The 21026-nt window shown below is 35.6% G+C and overlaps 1 protein-coding gene across 3 annotated transcripts in view; it reads left to right on the forward strand.

The window, feature by feature from the left end:
• The window catches only part of TBCK (TBC1 domain containing kinase), a 225574-nt gene that overhangs the window by 29599 nt on the left and 174949 nt on the right, over positions 1 to 21026 (forward strand). Inside the window, exon 2 of one of the 3 annotated variants that reach the window (XM_019416616.2) lies at positions 4519 to 4639. The exons of the other annotated variants lie outside the window; for them this stretch is intronic. The gene's annotated coding sequence lies outside the window, so the exon portion shown is untranslated. The remainder of the gene's footprint in view (positions 1 to 4518; positions 4640 to 21026) is intronic. 3 annotated transcript variants of the gene reach the window in all.

Genomic DNA, 21026 nt, shown 5'->3' on the forward strand with positions numbered 1-21026 from the left:
GAGTTTTAGTTGATCTAGGGATCATTCTAGGGGAAATTAGTCTTAACTTTATATTTTATTTAATATGTATTAAGTTTGATAGTAATATATTGATCTACTGCCTTTGGAAGTATATTTATTTTTTCTTATGCTAATATAATAACCTACCAATGCCCTTTATTTAAATGGTAGATTTCATGACAAATCTAAGTGTAAAATTTCAGTGCTATATTTTAAAAGGCAAATTGTTATAGAAACAAAAGTTTTATGATTCAGCAATTCCACTCCTTGGTAGAGGACCTTCTTAACTTTTGTCTCCAAGGTACCTCATTTACCTCACTCTAATCCTAGCCCTGCTTTGGTATTTAACCAAGAGAAAGGAGAAATACATATTCACTAAAATATCTGCACAACAGTGTTCCCAGAAACATTATTCATAGTAGCCCCTGACTGGGAAGAACTGAAGTGTCCATCAATGGAAGAATGAATCATGTTATTTTAATCAAAAATAAAAAGGAATGAACTATTGCTATATACAACATGATGAGCCTTAAAAATATGCTGAGCAAAAGAAGCCAGTTCTAGAATGATCAGAACTTATGGTGATAGATATAAAAACAGTACTCAACTCTGGTTGGGAGAAGGGACAATGTAGGAACTGATTCAAAATAGCCTTGACAAGGAAACTATCTGGAGTAATGGAATTTTTTTACATCTTGATCAAGGTATTACTTATGTGGTGCATTTTCTTGCAAAACTTAAAGTTCACTGAAATATACACTTCAGATGTGTGCATCTCAACTATGTAAATTATGCCTCATTTTTAAAAAAAACAAAAACTTGTTCCATTATTTACTTGGCTTGAATTCTAAATCCCTTATATAGCAACAATATTATGTTGTTAATGAAGGTGCTTGATCCAATGGCATACCTGTTTGTATTTCTTTGTTTCTATAAGAAGAAATAGTGTGAATTAGTTGTTGCTGCTTAACCAGTACCTCAACACTTAGTGGTTTAAAAACAATAAACTTTTATCCTTTCATATAATTTCTCAGGGTCAAGAATTCAGGAATGAATTAGCTAGATGGTTTTAATTCAGGATCTCATGAGGTTGGTTGCAGTCCATATATAAACTGGAGCTATAATTATCTGAAAGGTTGACAGGCTAGATGATCTGTTTCTAAGATAACTCACTCATTTGGTGCCAGTTGTTGACAGTAGATTTTAATTCTTCTTTATTTTGAGGGCCTTGCCACTGGTGTTTGTCTATCCTTACAGTATGGGGTTGACTTCTCTAAGTTTCTATTCCTTTTATGACCTAGCCTCAGGAACCACACACCATCATTTCTGAAATAGTCAATTGAATACAGAAGTCAGCCATTCTATTCAGTATGGGAGGGGACTACATAAGAATATGAATCTTAAACATCAGGGATCGATCCTTGGGCATCTTAGAAGCTGGCTGTCATAGAAGTCTTAGAGATCATACATGTAATTAAAAAAAAAACAGGAGGGAAATACTAAACCAACATTAACATTAACTGAAAAATAACTTAAAAATTAATTTCTTAAAATTATTCAGTATTCATTTAGGCTACATGAGACAGAAAAAAGGAAGAGTTTATACCATGAAGAGAAGGTAGAGTATTAAGGGAATCAGAGTACTAAAGGTGGACCAAGGTCTTCATGGACATGAAGAAAGTTATTAAGATCATAATTGATCTACATTCTGAAAATTGATGTTATCCATGGGCTTATGCTCCCAGTCATTCTGGAGGGCCCTGTAAGCTACAACTAGATTAATTCTCTGGTCATCAGGGTAGTAGTAACTGTAGACTGTTCCTTCTGATATTGAATTTTCTTTCTCTGTTCCTACTTGTTATTCCTTTACTTACTAAAAAGTCTAAGACAGAAAAGAGAAGCTGGTGCCTTAGATAAATTTCATTTTACCTCCTGCTCTGTCCTTTCACTGTTTTTTTTCTTTTTTTTTTTACTTTCAATTGTACTGTAAAAGGATATAATTGATATTGCTTTGCCAATAAGATTAAATCCATTAACTTGTGGAAAGTTTTACTTTTCTATACTCATCAGCTTTTATCATTGTTTTAGAGACAAATCTGATAGCACTGAACACTAGGAGTTTTAACAGTACAAAGGTGTAAAGAAGCCACCTTTCTTCAATGCCTTTGTATGTCTTCATGAGGATAAAATGTTACAGATAGAGGCATATTCTTTGAGTAGATAAACATGAATAGCATTTATGCAGATTTCATGTTGTCTTTCATACCATTTACATTTCTTTTTTTTTTTTTTAATGTTTCTTTATTTTTGAGAGAGACAGAGCATGAGCAGGAAAGGGGCAGAGAGAGAGAGGGAGACACAGAATCCAAAGCAGGCTCCAGGCTCCAAGCTGTCAGCACAGAGCCGGATGCCAGGCTTGAACTCACAAGCTCACCAACTGCAAGATCATGACCTGAGCTGAAGTTGGACACTTAACCAACTGAGCCACCCAGGCGCCCCTCATTTACATTTCTAATAGTCATTTTCACTTATGTAAAGTAGAATATATAGTAGTTTTTATGGATCTTTGCAATTTCTTCAAGTAAGATATATTTAAACAGTTTTGTAACTAAAGTACTATGTTCTAATCATTCTGGTAACAGACTAAAATTCAGTATTTTCCTCATTCATTTTGGAGTAAAACATTCAGCACTTACTGCCTTTGAGTAGACATGATTCTTTCAGGTTCAGTTCCAAGTTGTTATCTGATCCATCCATCTAAATTAACTTTGTTGAAAACTATTTGACTTTCCACATATTTGGATTACATTAGTCTCCAATAACAGCAGATTTCATGTGCAGAGTTGCTGTGCTGCAATTTTAATTAATTCTGTAACCTGTTTATGGAAAGTGAGAAGATGTCCTTATGGCTTATAAATCATATAAATTTCCCCTACTGCCAAAAGTAAGCACCCTGCACCTGTAAGAAAGGCTGATGCAAAGTAAACAGGAAATCTATTCAGATGGGCTTGCAATTTGAGACCCAGGATTTTTACTTGTCCATCTGTCTCTAACTGTTGCAGAACTATAAGCTGCCAGTTGTCTGGTAGTTATTTGTAGGTCATTGTCTAAACTTAAACATCATCCAAGGCATATATCTTACTGGGTTTATATTTTGAAGAAAAATTTAACTCTTTTGTAAAATTGGTGCAATGGGGGATAGGGGAGTGAAAACTAGAACTTAGAGACATGTCTTATGTCAGTTGACTCACTTTTTTCATAACACATTTAATATCATTGAACTAAGTGATATTATACTAAAACATTATAGTAGTAATTCATATTACAAATATATTATAACTTGGGGCACCTGGGTGGCTCACTAGGATGAGTGTCCAATTCTTGATTTCAGCTCAGGTCATGATCCCAGGGACATGGGATCTAGCCCAGCTTCAGGCTCTGTGCTCAGTGCAGAGCTTCCTTAAGATTCTCTCTCTTCTCCTCTCTCTGCCTCTCTCCCCTGCTCACACACACACTCTCTCACTCTCTCTCTCTAAAATAAAAAAAAACAGTGGCACCTGGGTGGCTCAGTTGCTTAAGTGTCCAATTCTTGATTTCATCTCAGGTCATGATCTCAGGGTTCATGAGATCAAGCCCCACATCAGGTCTGTGCTGACAGTGCGGAGCCTGCTTGGGATTCTTTGTCTCTCTTTGCCCCTCCGCTGCTCATACTCACTGTGTCTCTCTCAAAATAAACTTTAAAAATAAAATAACACAAAACACCAAAATACTTTTTAAAAAGAGAAGAAAAGAAAAGAAAAAAAATAAGTATATTATAACTTAAGACTATTTTAAGGCCTCAGATCCCACTGGAAAACCAAGCATCTTTTTTTTTTTTTATCATTCTTAATGGCCCTAAAACTCTTTTGAGAATTTGTGTTATCCAAACAGAAAATAATAATTTTGCGCTATGACCTGGAGGTGTTGTCAAGTCAGTCTCTTATAAATTAATGTTATTTGTACAGATAGTTTGCTGATCTGGTTTGAAAGAGAAAACTCACCATTTTCTGTATAGTTTATTCGAGCTTGAATTTGAGGAATTAATTTTTGGAGAATGCTGCTCTCTTCTCAGTGGCTTTTATATGTTACTTGTGCCAGGGTTCAATCTGCCAATATTTCTCTCCAGTTTCAGTTAAATGATAAAAATTATTTGTTGGAAACATAAAGGCATGGAATTCAATTAAACTCCTATAACCAGTAGGTTTCAAGAAACAAAGTACAGCATTTGGAATGTTTGTTTGAAGTCATCTCATATTTGGTGCCTGTGAATCTATTTAATTGCTACCCTGAAGCCAGATTCAAGATACTGAAAAGTGGGGAAATTTAAATCTCAACTCCTTTCTGAAATATTTTCCAAGAATGTTAAAAAGAGAGACATACCTTCATCATTCCTATTAAAGCAAGCATGAGGAAATGGTTTGCCTTTTAAGTCTAGCTGCTATTTGGAAAGTATTTCCCTTTTGTGTTCATGTTCTTCAGGGCATGTACTTTTGCTTCATCTGTAACAGTGTCAGCGAGTATAGTTCAGAGATATTCAGCAGAGTTTTGGCACTTGGAGCAAAGTTTCTGCATTGTCCTTAAATTTGCAAGTGAAGGCGGGGTGAGTAGTGCAAGCATGTTTCTTTAATAAAATGTTTGTCATATGTTTTTAGGGTTATGGTTTTGAAAATTTACCAGAGAACCATCAGCATAGCAGAGGTTATACATGGTTATACATGGAGACTTTGATGGGAAGCAGGCAATGTCTGCAGCTGTTCACTAGCTTGATGGAAAACATGATCTGACTTACTCGGATGAGTAAGTTTTATTTGCCCCTATTAAAAGGTTGCCTACTCACTGAATTAGATACCCCAAAGAATTTTGGACACGTTCTAGAGTGCAGTCCACGATGGATAATGAGCACAGGTCATAGTCTTCAGAAATGGATAGTATATTGTCTTATTTTAGAAAAAAATAACCTGATAGTGGAAGTTAAGGCTCTCATACTTTTTTTTTCCTTCCCTTCAAGGTCCCTAGTTTCAAAATGCATTTGAAATTATTACCATGTAGTCAAATAACTTAGGGATTTATATAACTGATATATATTTTTCTTTCTATTGTACTTGTTTTGCGTAAGGATGGGAAATAATACCAAAAGATGCTCTTCACTCACGCTGGGAATCTTGCAGTTATCCTGTGCTTCTCCCTCTCTGGTACCCTATATCCTGTTAGCCGTCAAGTATCATTAATATAACCTTGGTGGTGTTTCTCACATCTCTACTGTTTTTTACATTCTTTAGTTCAGGCCTCATTAACTAACTGCTTGATTATTGCATTACAACATTCTCCTAACTGGTCTTCCTGCATTAGTCTTTAATATACTCCATTAGTATTGTCTGCTGCCATATTAATATTTTTAATATTAATTCCCTGCTTAGAGACATTTGGTGGCTCTCCATTTTTGTGTGTGGCGGGGGGAGTGTTTTGTAGGCATAGGATCTGACTTCAATCAAACTCTCTATATTATTTCCAAATAGTGTCTAAATTATGCAAGTAGTTTTTATTGTTACTGATATATAGTTGAGGAGATGGAGTGCCAGAGAAATGAAATACAACATGAAGACTGAGGTATCTTTTTGTCCAAAACTGTATCTCCAATCTTTGGCACAATGTATAGGACTTCTTTAAGTTACTTGCTTCTCTCTATATGCCATACCACTGAACCAAAGCAAATATTTTATTTCCCTACTCCAAATTTCTTTATCACATTGTATCTCTCCAGTTGTAAGGTGCCTTTTCCCTTTTAGCTTATAGTTGTTTGCCTACAATTATAGAATTAAGCAAGCTATGATTTGCCTTCCCTAACCATATATTTTTTGACATCTATACTGTATTTTTTTTATTTTTCTGCCTCTAAAATTGTTAGCATAAGAGTTTCCATATAGTTAAATTGTTGTAAATGAACAATTTAATGAACTATGTTTTTGTTTAGTCATGCAGTTTGAATTATATTTTCCTATTATCTTTTAATCATGTGCCATAATTTTCTTTCCCACACAAATGAGTTTTGGTGAGTCTGATTCAAACGTTATCTTGGTGATTTTTAAAATTATTTTCTTGGAAATATTTTTTTTTTTAAAATAGAATGAGTACACAAATTGTTCATTTCCTTCCTCGCAGCTCTGGGGAAGAATCTACTTCTAAACTCATTTTAGGGTGTTGGCAGAATCCAGTTCCTTCCCATGGTAGGACTGATGTTTCTATTTTCTTGATTACTATCAACCAAGGGCTGCTCTCAGCCTCTGGAAGGCATTTGCACTCCTGGTCATATGGCCCTCTCCATCTCTGAAGCCAAAAATGGAGAATCTTCCTAATCATATCCCACTCATGCCTGGAATCTTTCTTAGTTCCTCTGCCTCTAACCTCTACATCCAGATTTCAAGGACTCATGTGATAAGGTGAGGCTCAACCAGACAATCTCCCTTTCTCCCTTTCTTAAAGTCAATTGTGCCATATCACAGCTTGATCATGGGCGTAAAATCCATCATATTCATAGCCCTGGGGATCATGCAGGGTATAAGTCAAGGAGCAGGGATCTTGGCAACCATATTAAAATTCTACCTACTTCAGTTTGGTTATTGGGAAAATATTGGAGAAAATTTTTTAGTCTTCTAGGAAGTGTTATATGGTGTTCTTTTTTATATTAGTCATTGCGGCTGAGATGGTGGGAACTGTGGTGTGTCAGGGTCACCAAGACCACCCCCAGCTTCAGTGACTCACTGGAAGCACTCACAGGACTCAGAAGTCATATACTCAGTGGTTACATTATACTCACTTCATTACAGCAAAAGGAGGCAAAACAATGTCAATAAAGGAAAAATAAAGGGGCAAAGAATGGAGGAAAGCAGCCACAAGCTTTCCAGAGTCCTCTCCTGGAAGAGTTGTAGAGCATGTACTTAATTCTTCTAGCCAAAAATTGTGACATGTGCCACGTGTTGCCCATTAGAGAAGCTTGTCTGAGTCTAGAAGTGGAGGATATTTAGGGTTTGGTCACAAAGGCACATAGTACCTGTGTGATTGACTGCAGTTACTGATGCTCTCGACCTCCAGAAGGAAAGCAGGTGTTCCATATAAATCATATTGTTTGTATAAACTATCTAGACAAACTTGAGTGGTTCAGGGCCTCAAATGGTCAAAACACTCTTATCAGTTAGAACATTTCCAAAAGCACAATTCCCAGAAGCCCACAATAGGCCAGTCAGGAAAACAGGCACTTTGGGGGGAATGCACAAAGAGACTGATGAGATTCTTTTTTGAAGAGGTATTAAAGCAGATTTTATAGCCACTTGCAGCAATTCATGACGTATGTTATGTTATGACTTTGTAAACTAATAGTTGCTGATCTTTTTCAGTCTGGTTTGTGGAAAAAGCCTTTTTTTTTCATCCATCAGTGATGTACTAGCTTTCTATTGCTGTTGTAACATATTGACACAAATATAGCAGCTTAAACACACACAAGTTTATTTTCTTACAGTTCTGTAGGTAAGGAGTCTATTGGACTTGGCTGGTTTTTCTGCTTCAGGTCTTTTTCTTTTAATTTTTTTTTAACATTTATTTATTTTTGAGAGAGAGGGAGACAGAGCATGAGTTGGGGAGGGGCAGAGAGAGACACACACACAGAATCCGAAGCAGTCTCCAGGCTCTGAGCTGTCAGCACAGAGCCCGACGCAGGGCCTGAACTCACAAACTGTGAGATCATGACCTGAGCCGAAATCAGATGCTTAACCGACTGAGCCACCCAGGCTCCCCTTTAAATTTTTTCCTTAATGTTTACTTATTTTGTAATAAGTAAACATTATTTTGAGAGAGTGAGAGAGAGAGCACATGAGTAAATGCACAAACAGGAGAGGGGCAGGGAGTGGGAGAGAGAGAATCACAAGCAGACTCCGTGCTGTCAGTGCAGAGGCCCACATGGGGCTTGATCCCATGAACCCATGTCCTGCACTGTAATCAAGACTCAGATGCTTAACTGACTGAGCTACCCAAGAGCCCCCTGTTTCAGGTCTAATAAAGCCAAAACCAAGGTGTCAGCAGGGCTATATTTCCTTCGGAGGCACTAGGGGAGAATTCATTTCCAGGCTTACTCCATTTGTTGGTAGAATTTAGTTCTAAAAAGTTGTTGTACTGAGATACCCATTTCCATACTGACTGTTGGCCAGGAATTGTTCTTAGCTTTTAGAGGCAACCAACAACATTCCCTGGCTCGTGGCCCCATTTCTTCCATCTTCAAAGTTTGTTACAACAGGTCTAATCCTGATGCTTTGAATCTCTGACCTCTCCTGTCTTGTCTTCTGCCATTCTCTTTGATAGACTCTTCTGCTTTTAAGGGCTTCTATGATTGCATTAGATCCACCTAGATAATTCAAGGTACTGTCTTTATTTTAGGGTTAACTAATTAGCGGTCTAATTCCATCTGCCAAGCCCCTTCACAGTACTACCCATACTAGTGACAAGAATCTTGGGAGGATCCTGCCTACTATATTCTTTACACAGGTAAATATTGAAGTTTATTCCTCCTCACTTAAATCTTAATTTTATTTTATTGATTATACCTCAGTTTCTAAAGAAAGAAGTAATTAAGCAATGTTAATCCTCTCAACAATTACAAACATGTTTAACCTGTTTTCTTGATGAAAGAAATATTTCTGAGTCACTCAAGTTGCCAGTTATATTCAGAAAAAATAGTCAAAATTTAATAAAGTTTAAATTCAAACTTTATGCTATTTTCTAGCCTAATAGTCAAGAGTAAAATGAACCCTGTATTTATTTTTAAAAAAAAATTCCTATTGGGTGTGTCCATATATAAAAAGAATGATCAGAGAACGTGTAAATATGTTGATACTGAATGCTGAACTGTTATTTTCCATTAGAGACACTTTTTTGCATCCTCAGTTGAAAGTTTTTGTGGTATATTAGATGAACTGTATTGAGAGATGGGGAGAGAGAGGCAGGCAAGATTAGTAAGCTCTGGAGAGAGAAGGGAGACTGGTTTGGGGATGAGGAATCTATGTAACAAATTACAAACTCTTTGAGTCCAAGTAGGTAATTTAAGTGAGTGAAGTGTACTGGGCTGAAACTGGGTTAAACTGGAAAGCAGGTAACACACTGAAAAGAGGCAGCTAATATTCAGCTGCAGGTGTTGTTGCCATGTGAGAAAATGTCCTATTATACCATCTCTTTCAAATTTTCAAAGGAACTCATAATTTCCAAATCTTACATGAAATCTCTGAATTTTTAAACATTTCCAAGTAATTTAAAAAAATTTAAACATTCAGGCACCTGGGTGGCTCAGTCAGTTAAGTGTCTGGCTCTTGATTTCGGCTCAGGTCATGATCTCACAGTTCGTGAGTTCAAGCCCCACATCCGGGAGCACAGAGCCTTCTTGGGATTCTTTCTCTCCCTCTTTCTCTGCCCCTCTTCCTGCTGGCACGCACACACTCTCTTTCTCTCTCTCTCTCTGTCTCTCAAAATAAATAAACATTAAAAAAAATTTAAACATCATGATCCAAACAAAACAAAGTGATAATCTAAATTTAGCCAATGGACAGCTTATTTGCAATTATCTGACATAAGAGGTTAAATTATTGGTAGAGGAAGATATATTTCTTCTATGCTTTGCTTTAAATGGATAGGATCATTGTGAAAAGGAATGGAAAGTACTAGGTGTTTACATTCTAAGAATCATTCACTTATTTTAACACATTGAAAAGAAAAGGTGAAATATCTGAATACCCTAATTTTACTTGCAAGAAAAGAAATTATATACTTTTGAAAGACTAATTGTTTTTTAAATAGCAGAATGATCTGAGAATGGTAGGAGTCATCTGTGTTGGAAATCATTTGCACCTATGAAAACTTTCTATTTAAAAGAAATCACCTGTGTGTAACCTCAATGGCCAACTGTCAGTGTTTTTTCATTTACTCTTTGTTTTGCCTACTATTAAACAAATCAATTCCTTCAGCAAGTGAGAAGAGAACACTCTAGCAAGCTAACTCGGGAAATCTGTGTTTGGGAGTTGCACTGTAAGGGAACTTTTTCAATTTTATTCTGTAGTCTATACTTGTAAGACACAAAAAAGGGATGAAATAATAATGAATTTAATCAGTACAGTTTCCTACTGGGAAATGTTTGAAAAGCAGAAACTCTGAAGTTGATAAGTTATAAGGTGTCAATATATGAAAGAACTACAATTAAATAAGCACTTGGAATCAGAGACTCACAGGGATTTTTGTTTAATTTTGTGTTTGGTTTTGTATATATAATAAACATATGTGATTGTGGTAGAGATTACAATATGCATTTTTTATTTGTCCATGTTCCATGAATTAATTAATATTATGGCAATTCACATACAAGGTAGGAATCTTAGACAATAAACTTGTGCTCACCCTTCTCCTATCCTTTGGTATTATTGTCATTCTTTGTGCAATTTATATGTACTTTTACATGTGTTATAAATCTGGTTTTATATTATTATGTTTTGCGTTAAATGATTTCTTTAAAGACCTTAAGAAATAAGGAAAAATTATTTTACATTTAACCATGTATTTGCCATATCCTGAGCTCTTTATTCCTTTGTTTGAATCAGGTTTTTATCTGGTATTATTTTTCTTCAGCGTGAAAAACTTTCTTTAAAATTTCTTTTAGTATATGTCTGAAGTGTACAAATTCTCACAAATTGTGATTATCTAAAAATATCTTTATAGGGGCGCCTGGGTGGCTCAGTCGGTTATATGACTTCGGCTCAGGTCACGATCTCGCGGTCTGTGAGTTCCAGCCCGCGTCGGGCTCTGTGCTGACAGCTCGGAGTCCAGAGCCTGCTTTGGATTCTGTGTCTCCCTCTCTCTCTGCTCCTCCCCCACTCACGCTGTGTGTGTCTCTCTCTCAAAAATAAATAAACATGAAAATTTTTTTTAATATCTTTATATTACCTTATTTTCTTGGCTAGCATTTTATTATAAAAAAAATCAAAACATAGCGAAGTTAAAAGAATTGGACAATATACCTATATTCTACAATTAACATTTGGCCAATTTTTGCTTTATCATGTATCTATCCATACTGCAGTCTGCTTATTAACCCATCTTATTGTTTTGATGCATTTCAAAGTAAGTTGCAGATAGGAACGCGCTCCATTCCTAAATGGTTCAGCATTTATATCATTAACTAGAATTCATTATGTTTGTTTGTTTGTTTGTTTAGGTAAACTTTACATTCTGTGAAAGTACAAAAACTTGTATGTCATTTGATGAATTTTGACAAATGTATACACCTGTGTAACCCAACTACACATCAAGATTAGATCACCACCATCATCCTAGAAATTTCCTTCATACCCCTTCCAAGTAAATGTTTACTGTTCTCCCCAACCCAACTCCCAGAGGCAACCACTTTTCTGATTTTTTCACCCTAAATTAGTTTTGTTTATTCAAGCACTTCATACAATTATAATTATACAGTATATACTCTTTTATGTAAGGCTTCTTTCATACACCCTAGTGTTTCTGAGAATCATTCATGTAGCTTCATGTGTTATAACCTATTTCTTTTTATTGCTGAGGTGTATTCCAGCTTATGAATATGCCACAGTTAGTTTAGCAGTGTTCTGTTTATGAACTCCTGAGATATTTCCAGGTTTTGGCTTTGATAACTAAAGTTGTGAATGTCCTTAGGTCTTTTTTGTGGGCAAATGTCTTCGTATCTCTGGATAAATATATAGCAGTAAAATTGATGGCTTATGAGCTAGGTATATGATTGATATTGTTAGAAACCACCAGATCTTTATCTAAGGTGTTGTGCTTTTTACATTCCTACTAACAATGTATGAGAGTTCTAGTTCCTCCATGTCCTTGCCAGCTGTTGTTTTTATTCTTTGACTTTTAGCCATTGTAATGAATATAAAGTGGTATCTCATTGTAGATTTAATTTGCACTTCCATGATGACTAAAGATGTTAAGTGCTTTTCATATATTCATTGGGCATTCATATCATGAGATACATACCTGGTCAATCTTTTGGTTACATTTTAAGATTATTTGTCTTTTTATTATTGATTTATAGGCATTCATTGTATATTCTCTATATTCTCTCTGTATATAACATACACTTTGTTAGATATTTTTGACAAATATTTCTGCCAGTCTGGCTTGCCTATTCATTTTTTTTGATGTATATCTTGATGAGCAGAAGTTATTTATGAAGTTTAATATATCAAATTTTTTATTTATGGTTATCACCTTTGTATCTTTTATCAGAAACTTTTGCCTCCTCCCACCTCATGAAGATATTCTCATGTTTTCTTCTAGAAGCATTATAGTTTTAAAATTTATGTTGACTATTTTATCTCTCTCAATTTAATACTTGTGTATAATGTTTAAGTCCATTTTATCCATCTGGATATTCAGTCATTCTAGCTCAATTTGTTTAAAAGACTTTCATTTTCCCATTGAATTGCTTTGATGCTTTTATTAAAAATTAAATGGCCATGTAAATGTAGGTCTGTTTCTGGCCTTCTATTTTGTCTTATTTATCTATTTTCCATCCTTATGCTAGCACCATACTGTCTTTATTACTCTAGCTTTATAGTAAACCTTGAAGTCAAGAAATATGTTTTCCAACTTTGTTCTTTTGTTTCAAAATTGCTTTAGTGATCCTTGCTTCTTTACATTTTCACATAAATGTTATAATAAGCTTTCCAGTTTCTAAGAGCGTCTGTTGGTATTCTGATTGGGATTGCATTCCATCTGTGGACCAATTTGGCAACTACTGAAATATTAATATTGAGACTTATAGTGAAGGAACATGTTGTTTCTCTCTAAATTTTTAAGTCATCCTTAATTTCTCTTAGCAATATTAAGAGTTTACAATGTAGAAATCTTGCTTTTTTGTTAAACTTGTTGCAGTTAGAATTGTGTTTTATATTACAATTGTTTGCTGCTGGTATGTAAAAGTGAAAGCAGCATAGACATATGATATATAAAAATACAAGCATGAGCAGCACCAGGGTAGCTTAGTCAGTTAAGCGTATGACTCTTGATTTCAACTCAGGTCATGATCTAGGTTCATGAGATTGAGCCCCATGTCACTTAGGATCCTCTCTCTCTCTCTCTCTCTCTCTCTCTCTCTCTCTCTCTCTCACACACACACACACACACACACACACAAATAAACATTAAAAAAAAACCACTAACATGAAATAGTGTGAGAAAAAATATAAGGCATGAAGATTATGAGGAGGAGGAGAAGAAGAGGTAGAAGAGGAAAAGTTGTAAATGTATTTCTATTAAATAATGATGTGGTTGTGTAGAAAAATCTGAGGAATTAAAAAAAAACTCTTTTAATTAATAAGTGAGTTTAGTGGTATAACAGGAAACAAGCCCAATATAAATATATCAGCAATTAGGTGTTAGAATATGTTGCTCATTTAGCAGTAAATTACTCAAACTGCTTAGCATCTAACTTTTTTCTTAAGTGTATTAGATGAAATTTCCCTCTTGGAAGATAAGGTGATCCAATGAGATAGAAAGTGATCATGTAATATAGTCTTTGAATAATTTTGAGGCCTAGAGTGGACTTACCATCTTGTAGTTCCTAGAATTTGGGAAACATGTTTTAGGTAACTTGCCAGAAATCACCAAATGGAGAGCTTGTGCTGAAGAAAAGGTGATTTGACAGTTTCTGTCTAGTGGTTATCAGAGTTGAGATTGTTGGAATCTGATAAGGCCAATGTTTTTGACGATTCTAATACTTTCTGTTTATAGAAGTATAATTGGGGCTACCTGGATAGCTCAGTTGGTAGAGCTTCTGACTCTTGATTTCAGCTCAGGTCATGATCTTATGGTTTGTGGATTTGAGTCCCACATCAGGCTCTGTGCTGACAGCATGCAGCCTGCTTTGGATTCTCTCTCTTTTTCTCTCTCTGCCCCTCCCCTGGTCACTCACTCTTTGTCTCTCGACATAAATAAATAAACATTTAAAAAAAGAAGTATAATTGGCATAGAATGTTCTGTTAGTTTCAGATGTACAGCATAATGATGTGATATTTTTATGCATTATAAAGTCATCCCCACAATAAGTCTATTACCGTCACCATAGAAAATTATTGCAATAGTATTGACTATATTCCCTGTGCTGTACTTTACATCCCATGACCTATTCATTTTATAACTGGGAGCTGATACCTCTTAATCCTCTTCATTTCTTTCACTCATGCCCAAACCAATCCCTGCTCTGGTTTGTTTCCTGTATGTATGAGTCTGTTTCTGTTTTGTTTTGATTGTACATTTGTTGTGTTTTCAAAAATTTTTAATGTTTATTTTTGAGAGAGTCAGAGATAGCACATGAGTGGAGGAGGGGCAGAGAGAGAGGGAGACACAGAATCCAAAGCAGGCTCCAGGCTCTGAGCCATCAGCACAGAGCCCAACGTGGGGCTCGAAACCATGAACCATGAGATCATGACCTGAGCCAAAGTTAGACACTCAGCCGACTGAGCCACCCAGGCACCCCATGTTGTGTTTCTTAGATTGAAATACAAATGACACTATATTTGTTTTTCTCTGACTTATTTCACTTAGCTTAATACCTTCCATGTTGTCTATTTATGTTGTCAAAAATGGCAAGATTTTACTCTCTTTTATGGCTGAGTAATATTCCATTGTATATATACCACATCTGTTTTGTCCATTTATCAGTTGACGGTCACTTAGGTTACTTCCCTTGGCAATTGTAAATAATGAACATAGAGGTGTATATATCTCTTTGAATTGGTATTTTCATTTTCTTTGGATAAATACCAGAAATGGAATTCCTGGATCATTGGTAGTTCTACTTTTAATTTTAGAGGAACGTCCATACTGTTTTCCACAGTGGTAGTACCAATTTACATTCCCACCAGCAGTGCATGAAGGTTCCCTTTCCTCCACATCTTCGGTAATGCTTGTTATTTTTTTGTCTGTTTGAAAATAGACAATCTGATAGGTGTGAGGAGAGAGCTCATTGTGGTTTTGATTTGCATTTCAGTGATGATGATTTTGAGCACTGTTTCTTCTTTGAAAAAAGGTCTACTACTCAAGTCCTCTGCCTGTATTTTAATCAGCTTTATGTTTGTTTGTTTTGATATTAAGTTGTTCAAGAGCTTTACTGTGGATCCATACTTCTTTAATGTTTTTTGTTTGTTTTTATTTAAACTCCAGTTAATTAACAGTGTAATATTAGTTTCAGGTATACAATTTAGTGATTCAGTGCTTCCATACAACACCTAATTCTCATCATAACAAGGGCACTCCTTATGGTAACCATCAGTTTGTCCTTTGGTAACCATCAGTTTGTCCCCTATAGTTGAGTCTGTTTCCTGGCCTGCCTCTCTTTCTCTTTCCCCTTTCCTCATTTGTTTTTTTTCTTAAATTCCACACATGAGTGAAATTATATGGTGTTTGTTTTTCTCTGACTGACTTATTTTGCTTAGCATAATACTCTCTGACTCTAACCACATTGTTACACATGGCAAGATTTCATTCTTTTTTATGGCTGGGTGATATTCCATTGCATTTATATGCCAAATCTTCTTTATCCATTCATCAGTTGATAGACTCGTGGGCTCTTTCCACGGTTTGGTTGTTGTAGATAAGGCTGCTATAAATATCAGGGTATATGTATCCCTTTGAATTAGCATTTTTTTTATTCTTTGGGTAAATAGTAGTGCACTTGCTGGGTTGTAGGGTATTTATATTACAAAGCTGTAGCAATCAAAACAGTATGGGACTGGCACAAAAATAAACACATAGATTAATGGGACAGAATAGAAAATCCAGATCCATAAATCCATAATTATATGGTCAAATAATCTTTGACAAAACAGGAAAGAATATCTAAATGGGAAAAAGACAGTCTCTTCAAAAAATGGTGCTGGGAAAACTGGACAGCAACATGCAAAAGAATGGAACTGGACTACTTTCTTATACCATATACAAAAATAAATTCAAAATGGATTAAAGACCTAAGTGTGAGACATGAAACCATAGAAATCCTAGAGGAGAACACAGGCAGTAACCTCTGAAATCAGCTGTAGTGGGGCACCTGGGTGGCTCAGTTGGTTGAGTGTCCGACTTTGGCTTGGGTCATGATCTCATTGTTTATGAGTTCAAGCTCTACATTGAGCCCACTGCTGTCAGCGCAGAGCCCGCTTCAGATCCTCTGTCCCCCTCTCTGCCCTTCTGCACTTGCGCTCTCAAATATAAATAAAACATTAAAAAAAAAAAGAAAGCTGTAGCAACTTCTTTCTGGATATGTTTTCTGAGGCAAGGGAAACAAAAGCAAAAATAAACTGTTGGGACTTTATCAAGATAAAAAGCTTCTGCACACCGAAGGAAACAATCAACAAAGCCAAAGACAGCCTACAGAATGGGAGAAGTTATTTGCAAATGACATATCAGATAAAAGGTTAGTGTCCAAAATCTATAAAGAACTTATAAAACTCAACTCCCAAAAAACAATTAAAAAATGAGCAAAAGGCATGAATAGACACTTTCCAAAGACATCCAGATGGCCAACAGACACATGAAAAGGTGCTCAATATCATTCATTATCAGGGAAATACAAATCAAAACTACAATGAGATACCACCTCATACCTGTCAGAATGGCTAAAATTAACAACACAAGAAACAACAGGTGTTGGCAAGGGTGTAGAGAAAGAGGAACCCTCTTGCACACTTGGTGTGAATGAAAACCGGTACAGCCACTGTTGAAAACAGTATAGAGATTTCTCAAAAAGTTAAAAATAGAACTTTAATGTTTTAATCAAAGACCATCATTTTGATTGAATGGAGGATGATCCTATCTCTGTATAGATGTGGGCTGTAGCCATAATTGCTAGCAGAGTCAGAACTTTTCTGAGAGAACAAGATTAGATATGATCAATTTCTGTAACAAATATTTTTTTGAGCCCACTGAACAGCAAAATAAAACATGGGAGAAATTATGTTTGTTTTAAAACAAAACTGAGAGTAGAAATTGCCAAATGTCCTTCTCTGTCACTGAATAAGCCAAAAGTATCCCTCATAAAATTTTAAAATTTGAGCAAGTGTGCTCAGTGAACTTGTCAGAATATCAAAACTATCCCCCAGATACCTAAATGAGTTAACTTGTCGAAAGGCGTTTTTTAAAATTATTAGTCTAAATGTCACTGTGCTTTCCAAAACTATTTCAGTTTTGGCATAATTAAAGGTTAGAAGTTCTTTCAAACAATGATTGGCCAGAATTTCTTGAAGCTATTTCTGGACAGAGGGTCATGTCATCAGGATGTTAAAGGACCTCTTACTGCAAAGTTGGGAGGCATACATCAAGTTTACCTAAAAGCCTTTTAAGCCGATAAGGGGAAGGCTATTCCTGGCTATTTGTCTTTTCTTTTGCCCTGACAGAGATGGTCACTATTTCTTTTTCTTTTCTTTCCTTTTTTTTTTTTTTTTTTGAAGTATGATTAACATACGTCACTTTATTTTTAGGTGTACAACATATTGAATCCACAATTCTGTACATTACTCTGTGCTCATTTTTTCCTTAGTCTTATGATAATACAGTAAACCTTGGTTTGCAAGCATAATTCATTCTGGAAACATGCTTTTAATCCAAAGAACTTGTATATCAAAGTGAATTTCCCCATAAGAAATAATGGAAACTCAGATTATTCATTGCACAACCCAAAAATATTTGTATAAAAATGATTACAAAATAATAAAGAAAATACAAAATGTAAAGAAAAATAAATTAATCTGCAGTTGCCTTTGAAACTATTCATAGCTGAGGGAGACAAGAGAAAGGAGGGTTGTTGTGTAGGACAACTTTCATTGTCACTAACAAAATCACATGCAACTTTAACAAGAGTTCCACAAGATGAGCAAACATTTCTGATAAATTTTAACTTGATAAACAAGCAGTGTCTAGCAATATAAGTAGAATGTGACGCTCAACATCACATGCAGAGCCTGCATGGAACCTGTCCAATGATACTTTTGCCTCCTTTTGAGGATTTAACAGAAATGTGACATTGCATTGTCATTAAACAGATTCATCACTCGCATTGTACAGCCTTATTCAGGTGGTGCTTTTCTACAAAATTTTGCACTGTTTGCCACATTTTACACATCTCCCTAATCTTATCTGAAGTGAGGGATTCCCCTGCCTTTTTCTCCTCCTCTGCAAACAATATGCAGAAATAGACTTCTTATAAAATCTTGCTATTTCAACCTTGTTCGTACTTCTCAGTGATTTGCTTCTTAACTTCCACTATAATCATCTCCTTACTGCCTTTCTTTTCAGCCTTTCATTGTATATACTCTCACGATGTTGACTACAGTACAGTATTAATAAACTCTTGTCATATACTGTATTTAATGTAACTGGCAATAAGGCAACAGAGGAAAAGGTCTATATCTGCAGGCAACCTGACCTAGAATGAAGGAAAGCATTCCTAAGCTTACTCTTGTATGGAAAAGCAAAGGACTGTCCATAGGTGCTTCGAAGTGACAAAAAAAATAGTAGTGTCCGGTTGTGGGCACCTTCCAACATTCTGAAAAATCACTGATTTCGCCAAACACTGGGGCCTGAGACCAAGCAAGCATCCAAGCATGGGAGACAATCACCCACAATCCCACAGCAAGAGAGAACTATTGACTCAGTTGTGATCACGTGACATTGAGCATCACTTTCTACTTATACTGCTAGACACTGCTCATTTATCAAGTTAAAATTTATTAGAAAAGTTTGCTCATCTTGTGGAAGTCTTGGAGAAAAGTTACTCGCAATCCAAGGTTTTACTTCTGTTGCCTTAAAGCCTTTTTGAGGAATGTTAAAAAGCCTTGAGATAATATTTGTGTTGTATAGTTTGGCACATGATTGATTATTGTCTGTGTTGTCAAAAAGCAGGTGACATGCCAAAAATTCTACCAAAAAAATTATTAACAACTGATTTTTTTAATGTTTATTTATTTATTTTGAGAGACAGAAAATGCACATGAGCAGGGAAGGGTCAGAAAGAGAGGGAAAGAGGGAATCCCAAGCAGGCTAATGCTGTCCGTGCAGAGCCCGATGTGGGACTCGAACTCAGAAACCCTGAGATCACTATCTGAGCTGAAATCAGGAGTTGGATGCTCAACCAACTGAGCCACCCAGGTGCCCCTAACAGAAACTGATTTTAATAGAAACTAAGATGATGGTCAGTGGTGCAGTATTTATATCACAGTATTTATAACTTTTTCTTTCCTCTTATTAAATGTTGCCCTTAAAAAATTATGCCTATAATTAAATGGCAATTTTTAGGCGCTCTCTATCTAATTGTACTCTCTCTACATTTTTATAAGACTGTACTACATATTTGGTATATACTGAGGGAATGAATGATACATGAGTTAAATAAGTTAATGACATTAGCAGCAGTTTTAAGAACTTTAAGACACTCTTTAAGTGGAACACTTTTAAATTTGAAACATTTAATTCTATCAGTCATAAACAAGAGATAGAAACACATACTATGATCTAATTACTTTGCTACATGCTTTTCATAGGTAACTTTAAAGTTATTCGCCCTTGTTAGTAAGTGATCTAAGTTTTACAGAGTATCAAATGTCTTCTAATGTTAGAAGCCATGACCAAATATAGCATAAACAGTGGGTTAAGCCTCTAGTAGGCCTCTTTTCACTGTGGCCTTTCTTTGAACAATAGTACCCCAGAATCTGCTTTTCTGATGGTCGCTGTTCAAAAAGCACAAAATCTTTTGTGACAATGAGCTGCTTTAATTTGCCAGGTTTAAGGAGTCCTATAATTATCAGACTATCTTGCTGGCTCTATGGGGATTGCTTTGTTTCCTGGCATCTTTCAAAGTAGAAACTGGATAACGCAGACCATTCACTTTGGCATACAAAGAAACAAGCAAAACTGGTTTCATTATAATCAAAATCTGTTAATATAGTTGACCCTGGACAGCATATGGATTAAGGGGCACTGACCCCTCGTGCCGTCAGAAATCTGCATGTAACTTTTGACTCCCCCAAAACTTAACTACTAATGGCCTACTAGTGACTGGAAGAGTTACCAACAACATAAACAGTTGATTAACACATTTTGTATGTTATATGATTATAGCTGTATGTTATATAATTATAAATATACTGTGTTTTTATGATAAACTAAGCTAGAGAGAAGAAAATGTTATTAAAACATAAGTAAAATACATTAATAATAAAAAAAAATTCATGGATAAGTGGACCAGCACAGTTCAAAATCTATATTGTTCAAAGGTCAAGTGTATACTGATGGCAAAGTGGGTTCTCTTGCAAGATAGTTGGAGTGGAGAAATGAAAATTGCATATAATACAAAAGAATAGACATGGGGGCACCTGGGTGGCTTGGTCGGTTGAGTCAGTTGTTATCAGCTCAGGTCATGATCGTGGGTACAAGCCCTGTGTCAGGCTCCACACTGATAGTACAGAACCTGCTTGGGATTCTCTCTCCCTCTCTCTCTCGGCCCCTCCCCTGCTCATGCTCTCTGCCTCTCTCTCAAAATAAATAAACTTAAAAAAAAGAATAGACTTGGGTTTTATGAGTTCTTATTCTATCTTAGCCTTCTCAGCCATCTATTCAAATATTTATGAAAATGCAGTTTAGTTTGGGAATTATTTTTATCATAAATATTCAGGACCTCAAAGGGAAAGGACTAAACAAAAATAATAATGATAAAAACGACATAATTTCCAAAATTTTGTGCAATAACTGTGGCTAGACATTGTCCTAAGCACTCTATGATGATTACCTTATTTCTTTATTATAGGAGCTCTATGATGTAACTTACTACTATTACTTCCACTTGATATGTGAGGAAACTTAGGCCCCTATAAGGCATCTAAGAAGTTAAGTAATTTTCCCTTGGTCATGCAACTACAGGCATACCTCAGAGA

This window comes from Panthera pardus, unplaced genomic scaffold, assembly GCF_024362965.1.
Source record: "Panthera pardus isolate Hobbes unplaced genomic scaffold, ASM2436296v1 HiC_scaffold_13, whole genome shotgun sequence".
NCBI lineage: Eukaryota > Metazoa > Chordata > Mammalia > Carnivora > Felidae > Panthera > Panthera pardus.